At 40.8% G+C, this 22,592-nt stretch overlaps 1 protein-coding gene across 4 annotated transcripts in view; it reads right to left on the bottom strand.

The window, feature by feature from the left end:
* FAM168A (family with sequence similarity 168 member A) overlaps nucleotides 1–22,288 on the bottom strand; it is a 203,730-nt gene extending 181,442 nt beyond the window's left edge. The window contains exons 1-2 of one of the 4 annotated variants that reach the window (XM_058687838.1): nucleotides 22,147–22,288; nucleotides 8,088–8,161 (exon numbers count right to left, since the gene is read on the bottom strand). The gene's annotated coding sequence lies outside the window, so the exon portion shown is untranslated. Of the gene's footprint in view, nucleotides 1–6,660; nucleotides 6,915–8,087; nucleotides 8,162–22,146 lie in introns of those variants that run through there. The other 3 variants (XM_058687840.1, XM_058687837.1, XM_058687839.1) reach the window with 3 other exon arrangements.
* Nucleotides 22,289–22,592: the final 304 nt, after the last annotated feature.

The raw sequence follows: 22,592 nt of genomic DNA, 5'->3' as shown, positions 1-22,592 counted from the left end.
CAGCTCAAGCATTAATTCCTCCAAACGTCTGTCTCTTGCCAGTTCCCCTAGGCAGATCAGGCCACACCAACCTCCATCCTCCCCATGCCCCTTGTTCATGCCCCACTGTGGCATTTATCCTACCATGCTATGGCAATGTGTGGCATGTCTGTCTCCCAAATGTATCGACTCTAAACTCCTTAAGAGCAGGGAATTTTAATTTTTGTAGCCCATACTTACAGCACCCCCTCACTGCCATCTAATAATCACTCAATATGTATTTTGGTGGTTTTTTTAAGTTTATTTATTTTATTTTGGGAGAGAGAGAGAGAGAGAGGGAGGGAGGGAGGGGGGGGGGGACCCCAAGCAGGCTCCATGTTTATCAGCCCAGGGCCAAATGCCAGGCTCCATCCCATGAACCATGAGATCATGACCTAAGCCGAAACCAAGAGTCAGACACTGAGCCACCCAAGTGGCCCTGTATTTGTTGAACAAATGTCTTAAACCTATCTGAAGCAGACAGGACTACTAGCTCTTTGGCCTTGGAATGTGTTGCAGTTGTGGATTTATGTTCTTTGTTTTGCTTTACTTATGATAATATTACATAAATTTCTATTCCAAATGTAAAATGAGTGTGAGGAGATACAGCTCAGAAAAATACTGAGCAAAAGAACAGCATACAGGAAAAATTTGCTCTAAACAATTCATAAGTAAAAGAAAAATAATAGTCATGGCTGTCATATTAAGCACCAATTATATATGTGCCAGTGAGTGTTCCAGGTTCTTTGTCCTTTTTATCTCATTTAACCCATACAACAAATCAACAATAGAGTATTATCACCCTTTACATATGTGCACATCATTTATCTCACTTCTACTCTGTCTTGGTTATAAGTTACAGGTGGAAAACTGAGTTTTGTCAGAATAATGAAAAGCAAACACTGCATACTGCATTCTCCACTTCAATATAGCCTCGTTTCATTTTGAGCTAGCCAGCACAGTTACTGTGGGACCAAGTCTCATAAATTCACTAGGAGAAAGTCCTCTAGCACATTCTCTGTCCCACTATATCCAACAATCTTCAAGTTTCAAGGGAGAAATTGTGAACTGTCCATATAACCCTCCTCCAAGAGCAACTCTTCAGAAAAGCAATAAATCAAATATGACAAGCTTTTTACCTCTGTGTGGGGATTTCAATTTTGTAAACTAGGATGGTAAAAACCCTAACATTTATATAATACTTTCCAGTTTAAAAAGTATTTCCACATTTATTATCTCATTTGAGACCCATTTTACAGACAAGCAAACTGAAGCTCCAACAGATTTTAATGAATCTGGATTTCATATCTCTTAGACAAAAAAATTCTTGATGTCTAGGTTGTTAAATTCTGATATGTATAACTGAGGACTTCCTATCCATGGTACTCTCTGTACATCAGAGGACAGACCCTCCTGTACAACCAGGAAAGGATCAATGTACTAGGCAGACTACCTGCAAAAAGACACACACAAATTCTGACGAAAAGAATGAAGTGACCTATCAAAACAGGAAATGAAGTTCTACGTTGGTATAACAAAGAATTAGTACCTAATAAATACAGAGCTAGCAATGAGGAAAAAGCTCTAAGAAAGTGCTGTTCCAAAGCTCACAAAGGCTGCTATTACCCCCTCCCATTCCTATTTCCAAGTACGATTGATCCACATCTGGATAATCTCATCAGCCATAAATGCAAGCTGGCTTCTTGCTATCTAGACTACCCTGTGTGTGTGTACACATGCTCATCTACTGAGGTATACATATAATTTTACTTACATATACATATAAGTAAAAAATATAGCCAGATAATGGGATTATAGACAATAATTTTGCTTCCTTTTCCTTTTTGTAATTTCCAATTTCTACCACATGCATGTTATTTTAATGGTAGAAAAAAAATAAGAATGATAAGAATATGGCCAGAGAATACTTACACTATGATTCTATTTACATAAAATTGCAACAGTAAAAAAATAAATTGTTTAAAGATATGCACTTGTTTGGTAAAACTATAAACACAAGAAAGCGATGCACACAAAATTCAGGAAAGCAGTTACTTATGAGGAATAGAGAAGGAGAGAGATTCAATCAGGCAGGGAATAACAAAAGGCTTTAAAGGTACTAAAAATTTCCTTTTTAAGCTAAGTAGGAAAAAGATAGGTCTTCAATTTGTTACCATACTTTAAAATAAAGATGTATGTTATATGCACCTTTATACATACGATTTATTCTGCAATGTAAAAAGAAGATACAAACAGGGTTGGAAAATCAGAATTTGGGGGCTGTAACCCAGACTTTTCCATTTACTGTGACCTTAAACAATTCATTTAAACCCTCAGAGCAGTTTTTCTTCTTATTTTATAGACGAGGAAGCTACAGCTAACATATGTTTAGCACTTTACTGATTAAAGTTCCTAGACTACAGTACAAACATGTAAATAGATAAACTGTGAGATGATAATACAAAGTAATCCCTCTTTATTAAATTATAGAACATCGTTATACCAAGAACTCAATGGTAGGACACACAAGGCTATTTACATTCTAATATCTTCTTGTCTCATAATAATGGCAACAATTAATGTTTTTTATCAACGTTTTTTTTTGTTTTTTGTTTTTTGTTTTTATTTTTGGGACAGAGAGAGACAGAGCATGAATGGGGGAGGGGCAGAGAGAGAGAGGGAGACACAGAATCGGAAACAGGCTCCAGGCTCCGAGCCATCAGCCCAGAGCCTGACGCGGGGCTCAAACTCGCGGACCGGACCGCGAGATCGTGACCTGGCTGAAGTCGGACGCTTAACCGACTGCGCCACCCAGGCGCCCCAACAATTAATGTTTTTTAATATGTACTATGTAATCAACCCACTATGTTAAATACTTTCCATGGATTGTTTTGTTTAATCCTCAAAACAACCCTATGAAATTAAAATTAGTTCTCTCATGCCCACTTTACAGATAAGACTATTGTGCCCAAGGTCACACAGCTAGCAGTATATGGTGGACTCAATTCAGAAGCCACACCTTTCACCACACCAAGTTATGCCTCACTTTTCTCAATTTAAGATTATTTATTTATTTAGAGAGAGCACAAATGGGAGGGGCAGAAGGGGAGACAGAGAATCCCAAGCAAACTCCGTGCTGTCAACGCAGTGCCCAACATGGGGCTCAATCCCACAAACCAGGAGATCATGACCTGAGTAGAAACCAGGAGTTGGGCATTAACTGACTGAGACACCTAGCTCCCCTCTCACTATATTTAATGCATATCTCTCCCAACAACGAAAGACTCCTTCACAACTGTTTTTTGTTCATTTTTATTTCCCTGACACTTAGCAGGCAGTAAGTAAATAAACATTGAACAAATAGTTCATATACATACAGTGTTTTCAATGCATAACGTTATTTCAGGACATGAACTGATTTGTTTCCCTTGATGGCCTTGCCAAACATAAAAGTGTTTGTTTGTTTTTACTAATTTAACCATTTTTAAGTGTGCAATTCAGGAGAAGTACATTCACAATGTTGTGCAACCATTACCACTAAGTATGAAAGGTTTTTAATGACTTTGCTGAAATCAATCACTCAGCTATCAATAGGTAGAATGGGGATTTGAACCCAGGACTCTCCACCCCTAAATTCACAGGCTATTCATTCTACCGAGGGGCCTATCAATACTTCCATCTGCTCCCTCCTTCTTACCAGAATATCAGAAGAATTAAACACACACTTTATATACATTTCTACTGCACAGGTGCCCACAGCTGTGAGGGGGGAAAAATCCACCAAGACGCTTCTCCCAGGTGATTACTTTTCATTTTGAGCTCTCAAAAGCTAGAGCTTTAACATAAATATCTCACCTCTAGCTCAAGCCTGCAGATCCGCAAAAGCAATGTCTGCACCCCAAAGTTATGAGAAGAAATGCTTGCATTAGATTACACTCTCACTGAATTACAGGTAACTGCTCAAACCTGGTTTTTATTGTAATACAGCTTCCTTATAACAAAACACTTTCAATCCCAAGGATAAGTCAAATCTTCCATCATTCTACCTATTTTGGAACAACAACAAAAAAAGGATTCTAAGTATTGGGCATTTTTACATGCTCAACTGTGAAAGCCAAGGAAAATGGATTGTTTACGAGCTGAAGTCTGAAGCTTGAACAAGCAAACAAAAAATCATTTTGATCCTGTTGATGCCAATTTTATCCTCTTTACATCCCTCCTCATGTTTTCTCAGTCTGAGCTCTAATCAACAGCTACTTCATGTTTAACATATCATAGTTAATGCAATTAAGTGCAAACAATTGTTTCCCTAAAACTGTTTCCCCCCAATCACACCCCTCTCTACCTTCCAGGATCACTATTCTGCCATAAGAATGAGCATATCATGAAGCTTTAAATAAAATTGCTGATGAATAGATGGAGACACTGTTTCTGCAGTTAATGCAATGTTCCTATATCAACACCAACTCCTAAAAAAAACACAAAAATGATTCTATATGCTTTACTTAGCCACATCAAACAGAATTCTGACCATCTGAATTCCTTTAGGAGAAAATTCAATCTATAGAAATATAGTCCAATTATTTTAAATCTTATCAAGTAATGTCAAAAGAGAATCAAATGAAAAACTCCATCAATACCAAACCATTTCACCAATGAATATTTATGACATTTCCGTATTTCCTGTCTTCTCTCTGTTTACATAAAGCAGTGGTGCCAAGATTCATCTCAGGATTATTAGCCTGCAATACAATGATGGGCCTAATTGCCTTGCAAACCAGGACACCAATAAATGGAGTCTTCAGACAATCAATTTTAAGAGGAGAGGAAAAAAAAAAAAAAAAAGGCCTAAGCTCTTTCTACATACATGCACTTTGCCTAAGAAATAAATTCAGCCTCATATTTTTCAGTCTCATTTATGGGTTCTCAAGCAAGAAATGCTCCCTTAAATATCTCAACTCATCAAATCTATTTAATTCCAAATTCCAGGACTAATTTTCAAATGCACCAAGGGGAGGGTGGGAAGAAGCAGGCAGAGACATCATATAGAAAGATATCTATCACATTTCAGATTTATCTTCTCCATCTTTAGTTTGGGAGGTTTTTTCCTCAAAGTTTCTTTTTATGATAAATGAATAGAAAACACCCTCCCATCGCCCCCCCCCCCTTAATTCTACTTTAACTGAAGCCCCTCTTAACTTCACCTTTCGGGTTGATTTACTTCCAAATATGATACTAATACAAATGAAACAAAAAGATCGAACTAACAGCTTAAGACATCCTCTAGGAAAGAAAGTCTTTAATGTACCTTCTCTGTCCCCTGCAAAGTCCCCTCTGATTACTGTCCCTCCCCTAACCACAGCCTCCAAAGCTGTCCATTTAAGTACAACCCCTTACCCTCTTGTGTCTCTTGGAGGACGTAAGAATCTTTCCTCTCTAGAATCATCCAAACCACTTCTTCCCAGCCCTGCTCACCGCCCCACTCCATCCTCCCTGCCCCATCCGCACCTGCAACTCCAGGTTTCCCACTCCTTAAATAGCTTCTTTGCCACCTCACCATCAGCAACCACCCCTCCAGTCCTACCAGTTCATCTCAGACACTCCTTTTCCAAAACTCCCTCCACCACCTTGGAAAGGGGCATTTTCTTCAAGATACCATCCCCCAACCTTGTGCACCACCTGCCACTATTCTTTCACTGTGTCTAGCCCAGCAGCATCTTCTGAGCCCTCTGACTCAACCCCGCACCCAGGGAGCCACCATGCCTTTTCCAGTGGCTCTAAAATCACCCTAAATCCCATCCCCTGTGTCCCCCTCCAATTTCAATCTCTGCCTGCCCATTTTGGGCCTAACTTCTAATTTACCCCCCTCCTGCCAGCTCACCATCATACTCCTCTCATTGAAAGTCCCACCCCCACCAAGCTCCTATTCCAACCTCCATAAGCACTCCCCAGAAAAACCTCCAATTCTACCTCCTCTGCTCTCCTAACCCACGCTATTCCATAAGTCTCCACAAATTACACCACCCCCAGAGGGCAAACGCCCACTTCAAGCTCAGGTCTCAACCCATGCCAAGCCCCTTACTCCCAGCCCCTACCACCTACTTTAGTCTGCCTTAGGTCCATCCCAAATTCCACCCTCCTGAATTAACACCCCTCCCCCAGGGTCCTATCCAACCCTGCAATCCCACTGTCTATTGAAATCATCTCCCCACCTTGCACCCCGGCTGGATCCCAAGCTGTCAACTGCTCCAAGCCAACCCCAAATCCATCACCCTCATTCAGTCCCCTCCCCCATTAAAAGCCATCCCACTCCAGTCTCATCATCCATGTCGCCCAAAAACATCCCAAATTCCACCCCGACCTCCCAAGCTCACGCTCCTGTCCCATATGGGGTCAATCGCTATTAAAAGTCCCCTTCCCTTGTCGCCGCCCCCCCCCCAACCTGCTTGGGTCCCACCCTCACCCCACCCCCAGCCCGCGCCTGGACAAGTCTCCCCTGCCAACCCGCCGTTCCATCGCGATCTCAACCCCCTTCCCCCAACCCGCGCGGGGGCTCCGCAGCCCCCACTCTCGTTCTCCGTAAGTACCACCGGCCCAGGCTCCTAGAGAGCGGACCAGGAGAGGGGGGGGAGGTCTCCTCACCGGCGAGCCGCTGCAGGCGAAAACGGCGGCGGAGGCGGCGATGCCCTTGTCTTCTCAGGAGGCTACAGCGACGACGCTCTCACTCCCTCCCCTGTGTCCAGTAAGGTGGCGGATGGCGCGCAGGGACCGAGAGCCTCCTCCTCAGATTCGGCTCTGAATCCTCTGCAGTAGCCGACGAAGAGCCCGACGGGTGGGGGGAGGGGACGCTCGGCTGCGGGCGAAGGAGGAGGAGGCGGAGGGAGGGGGCGGGGGACCGCTAAGAAGGGCGGGGAAGGAGGAGCCTGCGCGGCGCCGCGACACGTCCCACAGCCTCAGCGCGCCGGGACCACAATTCCCGGCATGCCCTGCTCCGGCCCGCGCCTGGCCTGCGCGCGGCCTGCGCCTCCAGCCGCGCGCCCTATGCAGAGTGGCTGCGCCCGCCCTGGTCACGGACAATGGAGTAAAGTCAACCATCCCTTAGCGGCTTTTGTAAACTCAGAAACCATTTGTGAGGAAAGTTAGGTCTCCCCGAGCCCTCTTCTCAAAGTAGCGATGTTTGCAACGTCTCCAACCTCTTTACACACACATACACCCGCCGCCGCCCCCTGCTGGACTACACTTCCCAGCATGCTCCCACAGTCTCCCGCCCTCCTTCCGGACCCTTCTCAGAGGCGGTACTAGAGTTCCCAGGGGGTGGTGCCTGCGAAATGCTGGGAGATGCAGTTCTCGTTTCTTCCTCCATGTTAAGAAAAAGAAGTGAAAGAGAGGAAAAAAGGAAGGAATAACCCACTGAGGATAGGCCTAGATGGGCTAGATCACCTGTGAGTCTGTACTCTCATCGCCAGCCCCGTTGCCACTGTCACACCAGAGCTAATTCAGCAGCTCCCTCCTGGTCTCCCTGCAAATCAGAGGACGATTTGGCAACTTAAATGCAAATGTGAAAAGAGGTTGCTTTTCGACCGGGCTCCATTACTTTAATTTTTTTTTTACCTTAAAAAGAGAATGAAACATTTTGAAAAAGATGAATGCACAAGGTGCATTGAGGTTTTTGATTATCGGGGTATTGTAAATCTCCATTTGTATATACAAACAATACAGTAGTAAGCAGCTATTTGAAATGATGATGTAGATCTATTTATTGACACGAAAAGCTATTCACCATTTATTCTGGAGGGAAACACATTGATTACAGAACAGCATGTTTAAATGGTCCAATTTACGTGAAGTTTGAGACGATAGTCCTAAAAGCATAGTGAGACTTAAGCAAAGAGGTTCCCCCAAATACTATCAGTGATTATCTTGGAGGAAAGGGTGTCAGATTTCAAGTAATTCTTATTTTCTTATTGCCTGAACTGTTTAAAAAAGAGCATCTAATTTTTTAAGCTATAAGACTATTTTCAAAAAATTTCCAAAATCCAACAACAATTCTTTGCTGCCTAAAAGCTTACCACGGCTTCCTGTTGCCCTCGGTGGTGCTCCGGGATGAGGCCTGTCTGGTTTTTCTGTGAGCTCAACAGTTCCACTATTAAAACAAATAATGGTGGTTATTTACAATTAATAAAAGACCATTAAATTAGTAGAATGTTTTCTATTCTCATTACCTATTCTCAAATTTTTACTTCTTCCGGTCTTTGAAAAGCCATTTCCTCCTTTTCTCTTCATTCTTGAAATTCAAACCAAAATCCTACCTTCCCTAGAATGAATTTTAGGCACATTAATTTTCTTTCTATCTGAATTCTTATAGCACTGGTTTTTAATCTCTGGGCCAGAGATCTCTGTGGAGATGGGGAGTGAGGAGGGAGGAACAGAGTTACTGTAAAGGGTCTGCAAAGCTCTCCTTAAACAAAACATTGTCTATTGACTGAGTAAGTCTTATACTTAAAAAAATAATTTTTCTTCTGTGCCCAACTCTCCTAGCATATGGAACATGGCATCAGATGATCCCCTATTTAGCATAAATCCTGTTATGGTATTTTAGATTTAGGATATTGTTATTCCTTGATGTTCTGAACACTAGAACATTCAAGCTCCACTAGCCAGCCCACTGGAGAACCTCAAGCCTACGTGAGAAAGGCCAGGTTCCTTGTATCAGAGGTTAATGTGGTCTACAGCCCTGCTGCAATCAATCTCTTCAGCTTCACCCCACCTAACTCTAGTTACACTTCTGTTCCTTATGACTCACTCTGCCCAAATATATCGGGCACTGTCATTTTCTTTTGTTTTTTTTTTTAAGATTTTTTTTCCCAGTAATCTCTACACCTAATGTAAGGCTCAAACTCACAACCCTGAGATCAAAAGTTGCACATTCCACCAACTGAACCAGCCAGGTGCCGCAGGCACTATCATTTTCAAACTGCCTATCTCATTTTCATTCTTTTTGCCCAGCCTTAAAAGCCCAGTCCCATACATACATTTCCCCAAATATCATAGCCCCTCTGCTCCCTTTTTTTAAGTTTTTAAAAAAATTTTTAGTGTTTATTTTTGAGAGAGAGAGAGAGAGAGAGAGACAGAGCATGAGTGGGGGAGGGGCAGAGAGAGGGGGAGACACAGAATCCAAAGCAGGCTCTAGGGTCTGAGCTGTCAGCACAGAGCCCAACATGGGTCTCTAACCTATGAATCGCAAGATCATGACCAGAGCCAAAGTCGGACACTTAAACAACTGAGCCACCCAAGTGCCCCTCTCTTTTCTGAGCTGAGTAAGAAAAGTGCCTGTGACATGTTTGCTCTGTGACAGGGAAGTCCCTTCCCCTCCCTAATTGTTGCATTGCCCAGGCCCTCTTCTAAACCCTCTTTACTCCCCTCCTCCTTCTTTTTCCCATTTGTCCTACTGGAAGAAAGAGGGGGGCTGGGTGAAGATCAGAATTAGAAGGGATCTGGTCTGGCCAGGAAGTAAAGCATTATCAGGTTTAGGGTCACAGGGATGAGAAAGTTTACCAGACTATCCTAAATTAGACCTTGCCTTAAACATGCTGGGTGACCTTTAGTAAGTCTCTTAACTGTCCTGAATCTCAGTGTTTACATCTGTAAAATGGAAGGAATGATTCCTGCCCTGTCCCCTCAAAACGTTATTAGGAGAATCCAATAAAGCGATGAGTATGAGAGTATTTGGAGACTGTTAAGTGACACTTACAGTGCAAACCCTTCATCTAATTTGAGAATTCTCTCTCCGAATCCCCGCCAACTGTTGGTATGTAAACTTTTTACTCAGAATTAGACCATTATTAATGGATTTATTAAAGTATTTAAGGAATCAACTCCATGAAGCCAATTTAATTCCTTGATAAATTTTCTGTATAGCACAGTTAAACAATTTCTAACTTTTCTAGATCTTTTTCTATATTGAATTTGCATCAAGATATATTCTTTTCTCTGTCAATTTTACAAGAAAGATCAGATTCTTCGGTTATCTTTTATTTTTACCAATTTTTACTGATTTTTGCTTCAGCTATTATGAAGTTTCTAGTCATTATTTCCACCAATTCCACCTTTTCCTGGAAGCAGTTTGAGCCATTGTCAGTTTTATGTTGTGTTGATTATGTCTACCAATCCTGGAATCTTCCCAGGGGTCAACTTTGCAATGTTCAATGTTACCAACAAAGATGGGATCATTCAGTTTGCTTTTCCATCCATAATAAATGTTTACCACATGTAGTTTTAGCCATTGTCAGTTTTATTTTGTGTTGGTTATTTCTACCACATCTAATTTTTTTGTTTGTTTGTTTTCTGCAACCCAACCAAAACACACTCAAGGACAAAATGACAGTGTCAAAACACTATCCTTTGCCTGTTATTATCTGATTAACTGGGACTGTGAGATGGTTTTGTCTCCACTGTGTTAATGAGTTTGTTTGAGCTCCTCTTTCTCTCAAAGCATCTCTTTAAGAGCATTGGCACACATGTGTGGGCTGGACTCTTAAGAATTGCTTGCAAAAAAAAAAAAAAAAGTATTGCATTAGAATGGCAGGAAAATGGACATTACAGACCATGTTAGGAGAACCAATTTTCATTGAACCAGCTGCTGGGCTGGCATTTAAGATCCATTATGTCATTTAATCCTTCAGCCTAAACTTCCTTTACATGCCCATTTTATAGCAGAGAAAATTGAGGCCCAGAGAGAGGAAGAGATGGCCGAATTAGGATCAGAAACCAAGCCCTGGTTTAACACTTGGTGCAATTTGAATGTTTACAAGTTCCAAAAATTATGTAACTTAATTTTTAAACTTTTGCAATCATCTTAATGGAAAATTAAATTATAATTTTAGAGTTTAGCTAAGATAAACAAGAAAAATGCATGAATATAAACAAAGCATTCTCAAAGAGCTTTTTGTAAATTAAAAATAGAATTACCATATGATCCAGTAATTCCACTGTTGGGTATTTACCCAAAGAAAACAAAAACACTAATTCAAAAAGATATATGCACCCCTATGTTTATTTCAGCACTTATAATAACCAAAATGGAAGCAGCCCAAGTTTCCATCAATAGATAAATAAAGAAGATATGGGGTGTGTGTGTATGTGTGTGTGTGTGTGTGTGTGTGTGTGTGTGTGTGTGTATAAAATGGAATATTACTCAGTCATAAAAAAAGAATAAAATCTTGCCATTTACAACCACATGGCTCTGGAGAGTATTATGCTAAGTGAAATAAGTCAGTCAGAGAAAGACAAATACCATATGATTTTACTCATATGTGGAATTTAAGAAACAAAATAAAAAAAGAGGCAAGTAAAAAGGAAAACCAGACTCTTAACTATAGAGAACGAATTAATAGTTATGGGGGGGGGGGGGTTGTGTGGAGACATGAGTGAAACAGGTAAGGGGATTAAGAGTACTAAGTGATGAGCACTGAGTAATGTATAAAATTGTTGAATCACTATATCATATACCTGAAACACTGTATGCTAATTATCCTGGAATTAAATTTTTAAATGTTTATTTAGTTTTGAGAGAGAGACAGACAGAACATGAGCTGGGGAGGGACAGAGAGAGAGGGAGACACAGAATCCAACGCAGGCTCCAGGCTCTGAGCTGTCAGCACAGCAGGGCTCCAACCCACGAACTACAAGATCATGACCTGAGCTGAAGTCGGCCGCTTCACCGACTAAGCCACCTAGACACCCCTTGAATTAAAATGTTTTAAATATATTTAATTTTTTTAATGTTTATTTTTATTTTGGAGACAGAGAGAGCATGAGTGGGAGAGGGGCAGAGAGAGAGGGAGACAAGAATCTGAAGCAGGCTCCAGGCTCCGAGCTGTCAGCACAGAGCCTGACATGGGGCTCGAACATACAGACCGTGAGATCATGACTTGAGCCGAAGCCGGATGCCCAACCGACTGAGCCACCCAGGCACCCCTAAATATATTTTAAAAAGAGATTTTTTTGTGTGATAGCAAATGAGATAAGGAGTATGAAAATGTTTTGTAAATGACCAAACACTGGACAAATGGAAGTTACTACCATTTGTGATGAAGGCTGTTATATCAACCTGTTAGGCCATCTTCCCAGAGTGCTAGAAAACTAATAACATAATAACATTCAGTAGATGGGTATCAAATGCCCATCCTAATATTTAATTCTAACAACCAATACTAAAGAATAGGATTGCATCCTATATATCTATCCTTTAAGACCCAATTCCGACATCAGGAAGCCTCTCCTCACCTTTGGTTAGGTTAGAAGCCCACTGTGCTCCCATGGACTGCTCACACTATATGTTCACTGTCTATTTACTGTCCTCAAGGACAAGGAGCAAGGTGGTCTGGTTCATCTCTGTGACCCACCTAAATCAGTTCAGCCTGGGGCTTCTCCCAGCGTAAGCCTTCAGTAAATAGTGGTTGAATTAATGAACAAATCAGGGGCGCCTGGGTGGCTCAGTTGGTTGAGCGTCAGACTTCGGCTCAGGTTGTGATCTCAGGGTTTGTGAGTTTGAGCCCCGCGTAGGGCTCTGTGCTGCCAGCTCAGAGCCTAGAGCCTGCTTCAGATTCTGTGTCTCTCTCTTTCTCTGCCCCTCCCCTACTCACACTCTGTCTCTCCTTCAAAAATAAATAAACGTTTAAAAAGAATAAATCAATCCATTAGGGGCTGCTAGCTGGCTCAGTCAGTGGAGCATGGGACTCTAGATCTTTGGCTTGAGAGTTCAAGGCCAACAATGGGCATAGAGATCACTTAAAAATAAAATATTTTTTTAAAAATCTAAGGAAGTTTATTTTTTAATTAACATGACAAGTATATAGACCATATAATCAACAAGGGAAATAACAATAAAGCTTGGGGGAAGAGTTTTTTTAAATGACAATGGAAAGATAAATTAAGGGCAAAGGTAAATCATAAATGAATCTGCACAAACATTAACAGCTATGGAAGCTTCCATGCAGCAGCAGGCAATTGGAGGAAAGAGGCTTGACATCCCAGGTTCAAATCCTAACTCAACTAGGAATGCGTGTTTAGTCACTTCCCCTCCTACACCTGATCCTTATCCATAAAATTGCTGACCATATAGAACCCCAGGGCAGATAAAAGAATTAATCAAAGTACCAGATGTTTTGCATGCTCTGAAAAGCTGACAGAAGTGAGGGCTGTTACTGATGAAGGTCAGGAGAGAATTTGCTGGGAAGTTTACGTTTAGGAAGATCCTTTACATAAAGCTGCTCAGTTCATAAACTTGAAAACAAAAAAAAAAAAAGCAGTCTGATTATAGTGGGTTAAATTGTGTCTCCCAGAAAGTCCCAGTTTTAACCCTCGTGCACGTGAATGCGATGTTATTAGAAAGTAGAATCTTGGCTATTAAAAATCTTAGGATGAGATCCATCCTGGATTTAGGTGGGCCCTAAATCCAGTGAGTGGAGGTGTCTTTATTAGAAAAAAGAGAAGAGATTTGAGACACAGAGACAATAAATGGGAAGGCCATGTGAAGACAGAGGCAGAGATGAGTAGTCACGCAGCCCCAAGCTAAGGAACACCAAGGACTATTGGAAGCCACTAGAAGCTGGGAGGGAGGCATAGATGGATTCTCCCGAAGCCTCCAGGAAGAACCAAGCCTGCTAACATCTTGATTTCAGACACCTGGCCTCTCAACTGTGCAAGGATACATTTCTGTTTTGTTTTTTTTTTAATTTATTTTTTTAACATTTATTTATTTTTGAGACAGAGAGAGACAGAGCATGAACAGGGAGGGTCAGAGAGAGGGAGACACAGAATCTGAAACAGGCTCCAGGCTATGAGCTGTCCGCACAGGGCTGGACACGGGGCTCGAACTCACGGACCGCGAGATCATGACCTGAGCCGAAGTTGGCCACTTAACCGACTGAGCCACCCAGGCGCCCCGCATTTCTGTTGTTTTAAGTCACGAGTTTGTAGTAATTTGTTAAGGCAGTCCTAGGAGACCAATATACCAATTAAGCTGGAAGCCCAAGTAATCAACTAATTAGCAAATATTTTAAGACCCCCCAAAAAGATTCAGAAGAGTATATTTTGGGAAATGTTTATCAGTTCCACTTAATCTCTAAAAGCAGCTATGGAAAATTTGTGTTAACATCCATTGTCTTCAAATCCATGCCTTTTCTCTTTTTAACTAGTAGTTCTTGACCTGTCTCCTGGGGTGGCCCATACCTTGAGTAGAAAGAACTCTGGTATCATACAAATTGCACAGACTTAGGAGACCAGATCTGGGTTCATATCGCAGCTCAGCCACCTAGAGGCTACCACATTGAGAAAATCATTTGTCCTTATTGAACCTCCACGTCCTCCATTGTAAGATGTGACTAATATTATCTGCTTCATAGGGTGAAATGAATTAATTCATGTCAAGTACAGTGCCTGACCCAGGAGATTCATAACTTTGCCTTGTCCAGAGAGCAATAGAGATCTTTTCTTTTTATTTGGGTGATGTTTGGCTGGTGGAGGAAGGGAAAGGAAGGAGCCACCAATTTTCATTTCAACTAGAAGGTGGGAAAGCATTCCCGAAAAAGAGAAAGAAGAAGTGCTTTTATTTCCAGAAGAGCTGAGGTTCCTCTGGGTGGGATCTATGAACCCCCCTAGAAGAAGATGGACAGCGTTGGATACTTATGTATTATTCATTCAGCATAAGGTACTGACCCCAGGCACAGTAACTCCTGCATTGGCTGCCTGGGATTTGGGTGGAATTGGGGCCAAGAGAGAGAGGTCACTGGTACTCTAGTTATCAAATTCCATTCTGGACTGAGCTCCTTTGGGAAAGTTTACTGAAGTGGAAACCCTTGAAGTGTACTCTGAAGGATGAGGAGGAACTCATCAGACAGTGAAGGAACCTGTAGAGGGCAGAGGAAGCGTCCCTGAGTTCAGGAAAACTCAGATCAGGGGTTCTCAACCCTTTTCGTGCCATGGACCCTTTAGGTAGGCTGCTAAGGCCTATGAAGCTCCTCTCAAAATAATGATTGTAAGTGCATAACACAAAATACCAGAATTACCAAAGAAACCATTTATACTGAAATACAGTGATCAAATATGAATATAAATTCATTCACAAATTAAAGATCTCACTACCTAATAACTACACAGTTTCAAAGTAGTGATGAACACAAAATATGTCAGCATATTTTCAAGATATTTCAAAATATTTCAAGATATTTTGCAACAACTGTAATGTGATAGGGAAACATCTGTGATTTCTGTTGGTGACAAAATTGGAAGGTACTGCTAAGTCTACTTGTGGCTTGTCACCTATATTCAAAATGGAAAGAAAAACCAGATTTCTGTAAAGATTAATGAATATAAAAATGTAGCTCTCCCATCCAAGATCACAGCCCTCTGGACTCTCAGGCCCCAGGTTAAGAATCTCTCTTCCAAGTAGTTGGACTAGAGCATAAAAATTATGTAGGAAGGGACGACAGAGACTGGGGGCTTGTGTCTGTGACAGGAATTTTAATTTAAAAAAATTTTTTTTAATGTTTATTCATTTTTGAGAGACACAGAGTGTGAGCGGGGGAGGGGCAGAGAGAGAGGGAGACACAGAATCCAAAGCAGACTCCAGGCTCTGAGCTGTCAGCACAGAGCCCAATGTGGGGCTCAAACCCACGAATCATGAGACCATGACCTGAGCCAAAGTCAGATGCTTAAGTGACTGAGCCACCCAGGTGCCCCGGGAAAGGAATTTTTTTTAAATATAATTAATTGTCAAGTTAGTTAACATACAGTGTATACAGTGCACTCTTGGTTTCGGGGGTAGATTCCCATGATTCATCGTTTACATACAACACCCAGTGCTCATCCCAACAAGTGCCCTCCTCAATGCCCATCACCCATTTCCCCTCTCCCCCACCCCCTTATTAACCCTCAGTTTGTTCCCTGTATTTAAGAGTCTCTTATGGGTTTGCTTCCCTCTCTGTTTGAAACTATTTTTTACCCCTCCCTACCCCCATCGTCTTCTGTTAAGTTTCTCAGTTCCACATATGAGTGAAAACATATGATATCTGTCTTTCTCTGACTGACTTATTTCACTTAGCATAATACCCTCCAATTCCATCCATGTTATTGCAAATGGCAGGATTTCATTCTTTCTCATTGCCAAGTAGTATTCCATTGTATATATAAACCACATCTTCTTTATCCATTCATCAGTTGATGGACATTTGGGTTCTTTCCATGATTTGGCTATTGTTGAAAGTGCTGCTATAAACACTGGGGTACATGTGCCCCTATGAATCAGCACTCCTGTATCCTTTGCAGAAATTCCTAGTAGTGCTATTGCTAGGTCATAGGGTAGTTCTATTTTTAATTTTTTTTTAATTTTTTTTTAACGTTTATTTAGTTTAGAGACAGAGAGAGACAGAGCATGAACAGGGGAGGGGCAGAGAGAGAGGGAGACACAGAATCCGAAACAGGCTCCAGGCTCTGAGCTGTCAGCACAGAGCCCGACGCGGGGCTCGAACTCACGGACTGTGAGATCATGACCTGAGCCGAAGTCAGACGCTCAACCGACCAAGCCACCCCGGCGCCCCTATTTTTAATTTTTTGAGGAAACTTCACACTGTTTTCCAGAGCAGCTGCACCAGTTTGCAAGAGGGTTCCTGTTTCTCCACATCCTCGCCAACATCTGTTGTTTCCTGAATTGTTCATTTTAGCCACTCTGACCAGTGTGAGGTGGTATCTCAATGTGGTTTTGATTTGTATTTCCCTGATGATGAGTGATGTTGAGCATCTTTCTATGTGTCTGTTGGCCATGTGATAGGAATTTTTAATGGAGTATGGGGTTGAGAAGGTAGTGCCATGCAGTTGGCAGAGACTAAGGAGCCAGCCAGAATTGAACTCCAATCCTCCTTCCTATCTCCATCCTCACAAGCTGTGTGACCTTTGGGCAAGTCACTTCATCTTTCTGCAAAATGTGGATATTCACACATACCTCCCAGGGCTGTTATGAGTGTCTAATGTAAATTTCTCTTCAACCCTACAACTCTGTAAAGAGACAAGGATTTTGCATTTTGTTTTGTTGTATTTGTTTACAACTGTATTGTTTTGGTTCTTTATGAAAGAGGAAAGCTTTAGAAAGGTTGGCAGGAGGCACTTGGGGATGACAGGAATGAATAGAGCAAAGCGGACAAGATCAGGCAGACGAGAAGTTGTCTCTGGATGGACTGATCTTACGTCTCAGAGAATACACTTGAGGTAAGCAAAACAGTGCAGACAGAACAAGACTGAGGCAGGAAATCCCCCAGAGGGAAAAGCCTAGAAGTCAGAGCCTCTGTCCAAATACCTATGGCCTGCCATGTTGCTGTTCTGCTAGAGATGGAAAAGTTCTGAGAATGGAATAACCACCTGCGTACCCACTAGTTTGCTCTCATTGTAGTGTTAAGGGGGGGGGGGGGGGCTGTTCCTTTTTTCCCCAGTTTTAGGAAGTCTTTATCTATTGTGAACAATCACTTTTTGACAGTCAAAACTGATTTCAAAGAGGATAAATTTGCACAAATTTATCAAAGAATGCACCAAACCCATCCTTTCCAGCTCTCACATTTTCTTGTAGGCTTTTTGTTTTCTCCTAAACTTCTCTTGAAACATTCTAATCCTGGGGCGCCTGGGTGGCGCAGTCGGTTAAGCGTCCGACTTCAACCAGGTCACGATCTCGCGGTCCGTGAGTTCGAGCCCCGCGTCAGGCTCTGGGCTGATGGCTCGGAGCCTGGAGCCTGTTTCCGATTCTGTGTCTCCCTCTCTCTCTGCCCCTTACCCGTTCATGCTCTGTCTCTCTCTGTCCCAAAAATAAATTAAAAAAACAACACGTTGAAAAAAAATTAAAAAAAAAAATTAAAAAACAAAAACAAAAAACATTCTAATCCTAACCTGGATGAATTAAGGGGAAAAGAAATGTGTCTGCATCTCACCCAAGAGAGCCTGAGAGGCTGTTTTCTGCAAAGGCCATTCAGGGGCCAATGCCTTTGAGGGTAGTGAGAGATTACCAGAAGTAGGAAGGTCTGGGGCTTGGACATATGTGTGGCTTGCTGTCTGGAGGGACAGCGCATGGTAGATAGAAGGACATTGGTATCCATTAATCAAAATATTTTTTCTCTACAAAAGACCAGATCCTTTGCAGGGGAAGGAGCCCATATAATGTAAGCTCTGAATTGGATTTAATTTGATTTAAATTGAATAAAGTAATATGTCATTTCTTACTTCCCTAACTTTGTGGAGTAAGATTCATACCCGCTATATAATCAACAGAAAAAAATAAAACTGACAACATCTAAATTGCACACAGTGAAATTACTCATTGACTAAAATGGATGGAAAAATCAAGGAAGCCTTCTTGACAAAATGTAGATCTGGAAAATTCATCCCAGGAAAAGTGAACTCCATAGAAAATAGAAATAATGACCACAAAAGATAACTTACAATGGCAGAAGCTATAATTATTAAACTGTGATATGGATTTTTTAAATTGACTGGTAACACAAATCATCATTATAAAATTTATACCGAAAATTATTTTTCAGATGGAGATAATTATAGTTCAATTTAAGCCAAAATGAGTAAGTTGGAAATAGATTTAATGACTATGTAGAAAAATCAAAGGTATTGAACTGACTTAATGGGATTTGTTCTGGGAAATATTTTCTCAGTGAAAAGTAATCAATATGATATAATTCCATCAAAAATTTGTATTCATAACTACAAGACAAAAACATCCTCAAGGTCAGGTAGACTCAGCCGGTAGAGCATGCAACCTATGATCTCAAGGTTGTGAGTTTGAGCCCCACGTTGGGTGTAGAGATTACTTAAAAATAAAAATCTTTAAGGGCGCATGGGTTGCTCCGTCGGTTAAGCGTCCGACTCTTGAATTTGGCTCAGGTCATGGTCTCACAGTTTTGTGGGTTCTGTGCTGACTGTGCCTGCTTGGGATTCTCTCTCTCTCCCCTTCTCTCTGCCCCTCCCCTGCTCATGTGCTATCTCTGTCTCTCTCAATATAAACAAATAAACTTTAAAAAATAAAAATAAAAATCTTAAAAAAAATTTTTGATCTTTAGGGTCAAAGTGGGGGCCAAATATCTTGACTCTCTACTAAAGCTCCTAGAGAGAGAAAAGAAATGAAGACGGTGGCCAAACCTTTGCTGATCTACACTTTATCAAGAAGATTTCCCTGATCCTTTTATCAATTTTTCATCAATAAAAAGTTTCAGGGATGCCTGGGTGGCTCAATGGGTTAAGCGACCCACTCTTGATTTCGGCTCAGGTCATGATCTCATGCTACATGAGATCAAGCCCCGCATTGGGCTCTGTGCTGACAGTGCAGAGCCTGCTTGGGATTCTCTCTCTCCTTCTCTCTCTGTCCCTCCCCTGCTTACACTCTCTCTTTGTCTCTCTCTCTCTCTCTCTCTCAAAATAAATCAGTAAATATTAAAAAAAATTTTCACTGTGTGTAATTTCACTGCTGTTTTATTTTTTCTGCTGATTATGTAGTCATCAGTGCCCTACAAGATAGGCCCCTGCCTTGGGGCCCTACTACTTAACATTCTCTTTGTCCATCCATTTCTCCATCTGTCCACTTAATAGTTACCCACCAAACAAACACCTACTCTGTGCGAGGCCCCGGCAAAGGAATCAGGCCAGGCCCCTGCCCTCAAATGATTATAATTTTAATTATTTTTTTCTAATTCTACACTCTTTCTTGTTACTTCATAGGAGAGGACCTCCAGTACAATGTTGACTAGAAGGGATGATACTGGGCACCCTTTCCTTATTCCCATTTCAGGAGAAAAGCTTTTTCTATTTTATCAGCAAGTATGATGTTAGATGTAGGTTTTTTGTGCATGCCCCTTATCAGATGAAGGAAGTTCCCTTCTATTCTTAGTTTGAAAGGATTTTATTATAAATGATTGATGGCTTTTATCAAATTAATTTTCCACATCTCTTGAGATGATCCTATGACTTTCTTAACTTTATTCTGTTAAATTGGTGCATTATATTAATTTTCAAATGTCAGATCAACTTTGTATCCCTGGAGTTAACACAATTTGGTTGTGTAGTATTATCCTACTTATTGATCTTTGGGTTTGGCTTGCTGATAATTTGCTTAGAATTTTCACATCTTTGTTTAGCCTATAATTTTCCTTCCTGATAATGTCCTCGCTAGGTTTTTGTACCTAGGTAATGCTCATCCCATAAAATAAGTTGAGAAGTACTTCTATTTTTTCTGTCCTCTGGAAGAATCTGGACTTGGAGTTTTCTTTGTGGGAAGATTTTTTTTTAATAAACAATCCAATTTCTTTAATAGCAAAAATCTAATAGAAACTACTCAGTTTTCCTGTCTCCTCTTGTGTCAGTTTTAATAGGCTGTGTTTTTCTAGTTATCTGTTCATGTCATCTGAATTTCAAGTGTGTTGGGATATAGCTACTCACCATTTCCTCCCACAATCTTTTTGATTCATGTAGGATCTGTAGGGATGGCACTCTTTTCATTTCTAAATTGAGAATTTTGTCTTCTCTTTTTATCCTTCACCTATGTGGCCAAAACTTCATCAACTTTACTAGTCTTATCAGATAATTAACTTTTGGTTCTTTGAATCCTCCCTTCATATCTTTGTTTTCTATTTTATTAACTTCTTCTGTCAACTTTATTATTTTCTTCTTTCTACTTCATTTGGATTTAATTTCTGGGTGTTTTTCCTGACTAGTTGGAATAGATATTTAGATAATTTATTTTCAGCCATTGTTTTCTTTTCAATATACTCACTTGAAGCCACAATTTTCCCTCTAAACATGGCTTTAGCTACATTCCACAGGTTTTGACATATTATATTTTCATTATCATTTGAATCAAATACTTTGCAATTTCTATTGTGATTTCTTTTTTGACCTTTGCATTATTTGGGGATTTTCTAGTTTTCTTTGTGTTTTTGATTACTAGCATAATCCAACTGTGGTCATTGAACATACTCTGTATGACCTTAACTCTTAGAAATTCAGTTAGACTTACATTATGGCTCAGCATATCAATAAATATTCGTGTGCACTTGAAAAGAATATGTATTCTATTGTTATTGGATCCAATGTTCTATTATGTCAATTAGGTCAAAATTCTGAAGCATGTCATTCAAATTTCATTTGTCTTTATTGATATTTTTATTTGCATATTCTATCAGTTACTGAGAGAGTTGTATTAAAATATCCCAGCATAATAATGGATTTGTCTATTTGTCCTCGAGAAATAGGCCCTGCCCTAGAGGTTATCACAGTCAGATATGAGGGCTGACACAAGTAAGTAATAATTGTGAGTATATGTTTGAACATTCTAGCAAAGAGAAACCCAGGGAACACCCAATGTTTTGGTCATATAGAACTCATGGAAGTTCCCTAAATATGGATTTTGTTTTTCCCTACAAGACCTTTGTCTAAACCATGTGTCACAAACTCAAATGCCTATATTTGAAAGGAACAGGGACAATATAAAATGAAAAGAAAACTTTAGATTTCTAAACTTGTATAATAGTTGAGGAAATGGGCTGAAAAAATTACTCAGCTGCAAACATGGTCAATCTTTCATGAGAAAAGAAGGATGACTCCGAGGGCAGAACCAAGACCCACAAGGAAGTATTCCCAAGTTTGGTCTGAATCATGGAAGTGCTTAATTTCAGAAGCAATGGGTGCCCTGCTTGATTTCAGAATTGTTATGGACCAGTGACTCCTGTGTACCTGTTTCCTCTCTATTTGAGCAGGAAGGTCGATAGCAGTTACCTTGGTCCTGCTTGGGATGTTGGGCAGGTAGAGAGAAGACAACTTGTGTCTCATTTGCAGGTGTTTGGATAAAGCAGAACTGTACTTGATGAGACTACTTGAGGAACTACTCCCAAGGAGACTTGTTTTCATCTGAATTTGACTAAAATGACAAAATTCAGGATTTCAAGTTGATACTGTGATGGGATGAGACTTTCAGGGCCTTACAGGAAGGTGAGAGTATTTTGCATGTAGGAGAGACACAAGTCATTGGGGTTAAGAAGGCAGATTATGTTATCCAGCCTCGAAGATGGCCTCCATAATTCTTACCTGTGATAGAGGGTAACTTCTAAGATGAGGTCATAAAAAGCATTGTGGCTTCTGCCTCACTCTGTCTTGGATCTTAGAAGGTGGCTGCCATGTCATGAGAACAGATCCACATTCTGAGGAACTGAGACCTCCTGCCAATAACCAAGCTTCCCATAGAGCCTTCAGATGACTGCAGCCCTGGCTGATGTCTTGACAGCAACTTCATGAGAACCTAGAGCCAGAACTAGTTAGTTAAGCCATTTCCAATCCTTGACACAGAAAATATGTGAGACAATACACATCTATAGTTTCAGGCCACTACATTTGGGTGTAATTTCTTACGCAGAAATAGATAATTTATACTCCCACTTGGACGGCTCACACTTGAACTTTAAAGAACTACATCTATTTACAGCATAGAGGATGATTGTTATGGCAATTGAACTTACATCATCACTAATACACTG

Source organism: Neofelis nebulosa, chromosome 10 (assembly GCF_028018385.1).
Source record: "Neofelis nebulosa isolate mNeoNeb1 chromosome 10, mNeoNeb1.pri, whole genome shotgun sequence".
NCBI lineage: Eukaryota > Metazoa > Chordata > Mammalia > Carnivora > Felidae > Neofelis > Neofelis nebulosa.
This window is presented reverse-complemented; position numbering and strand designations above follow the sequence as displayed.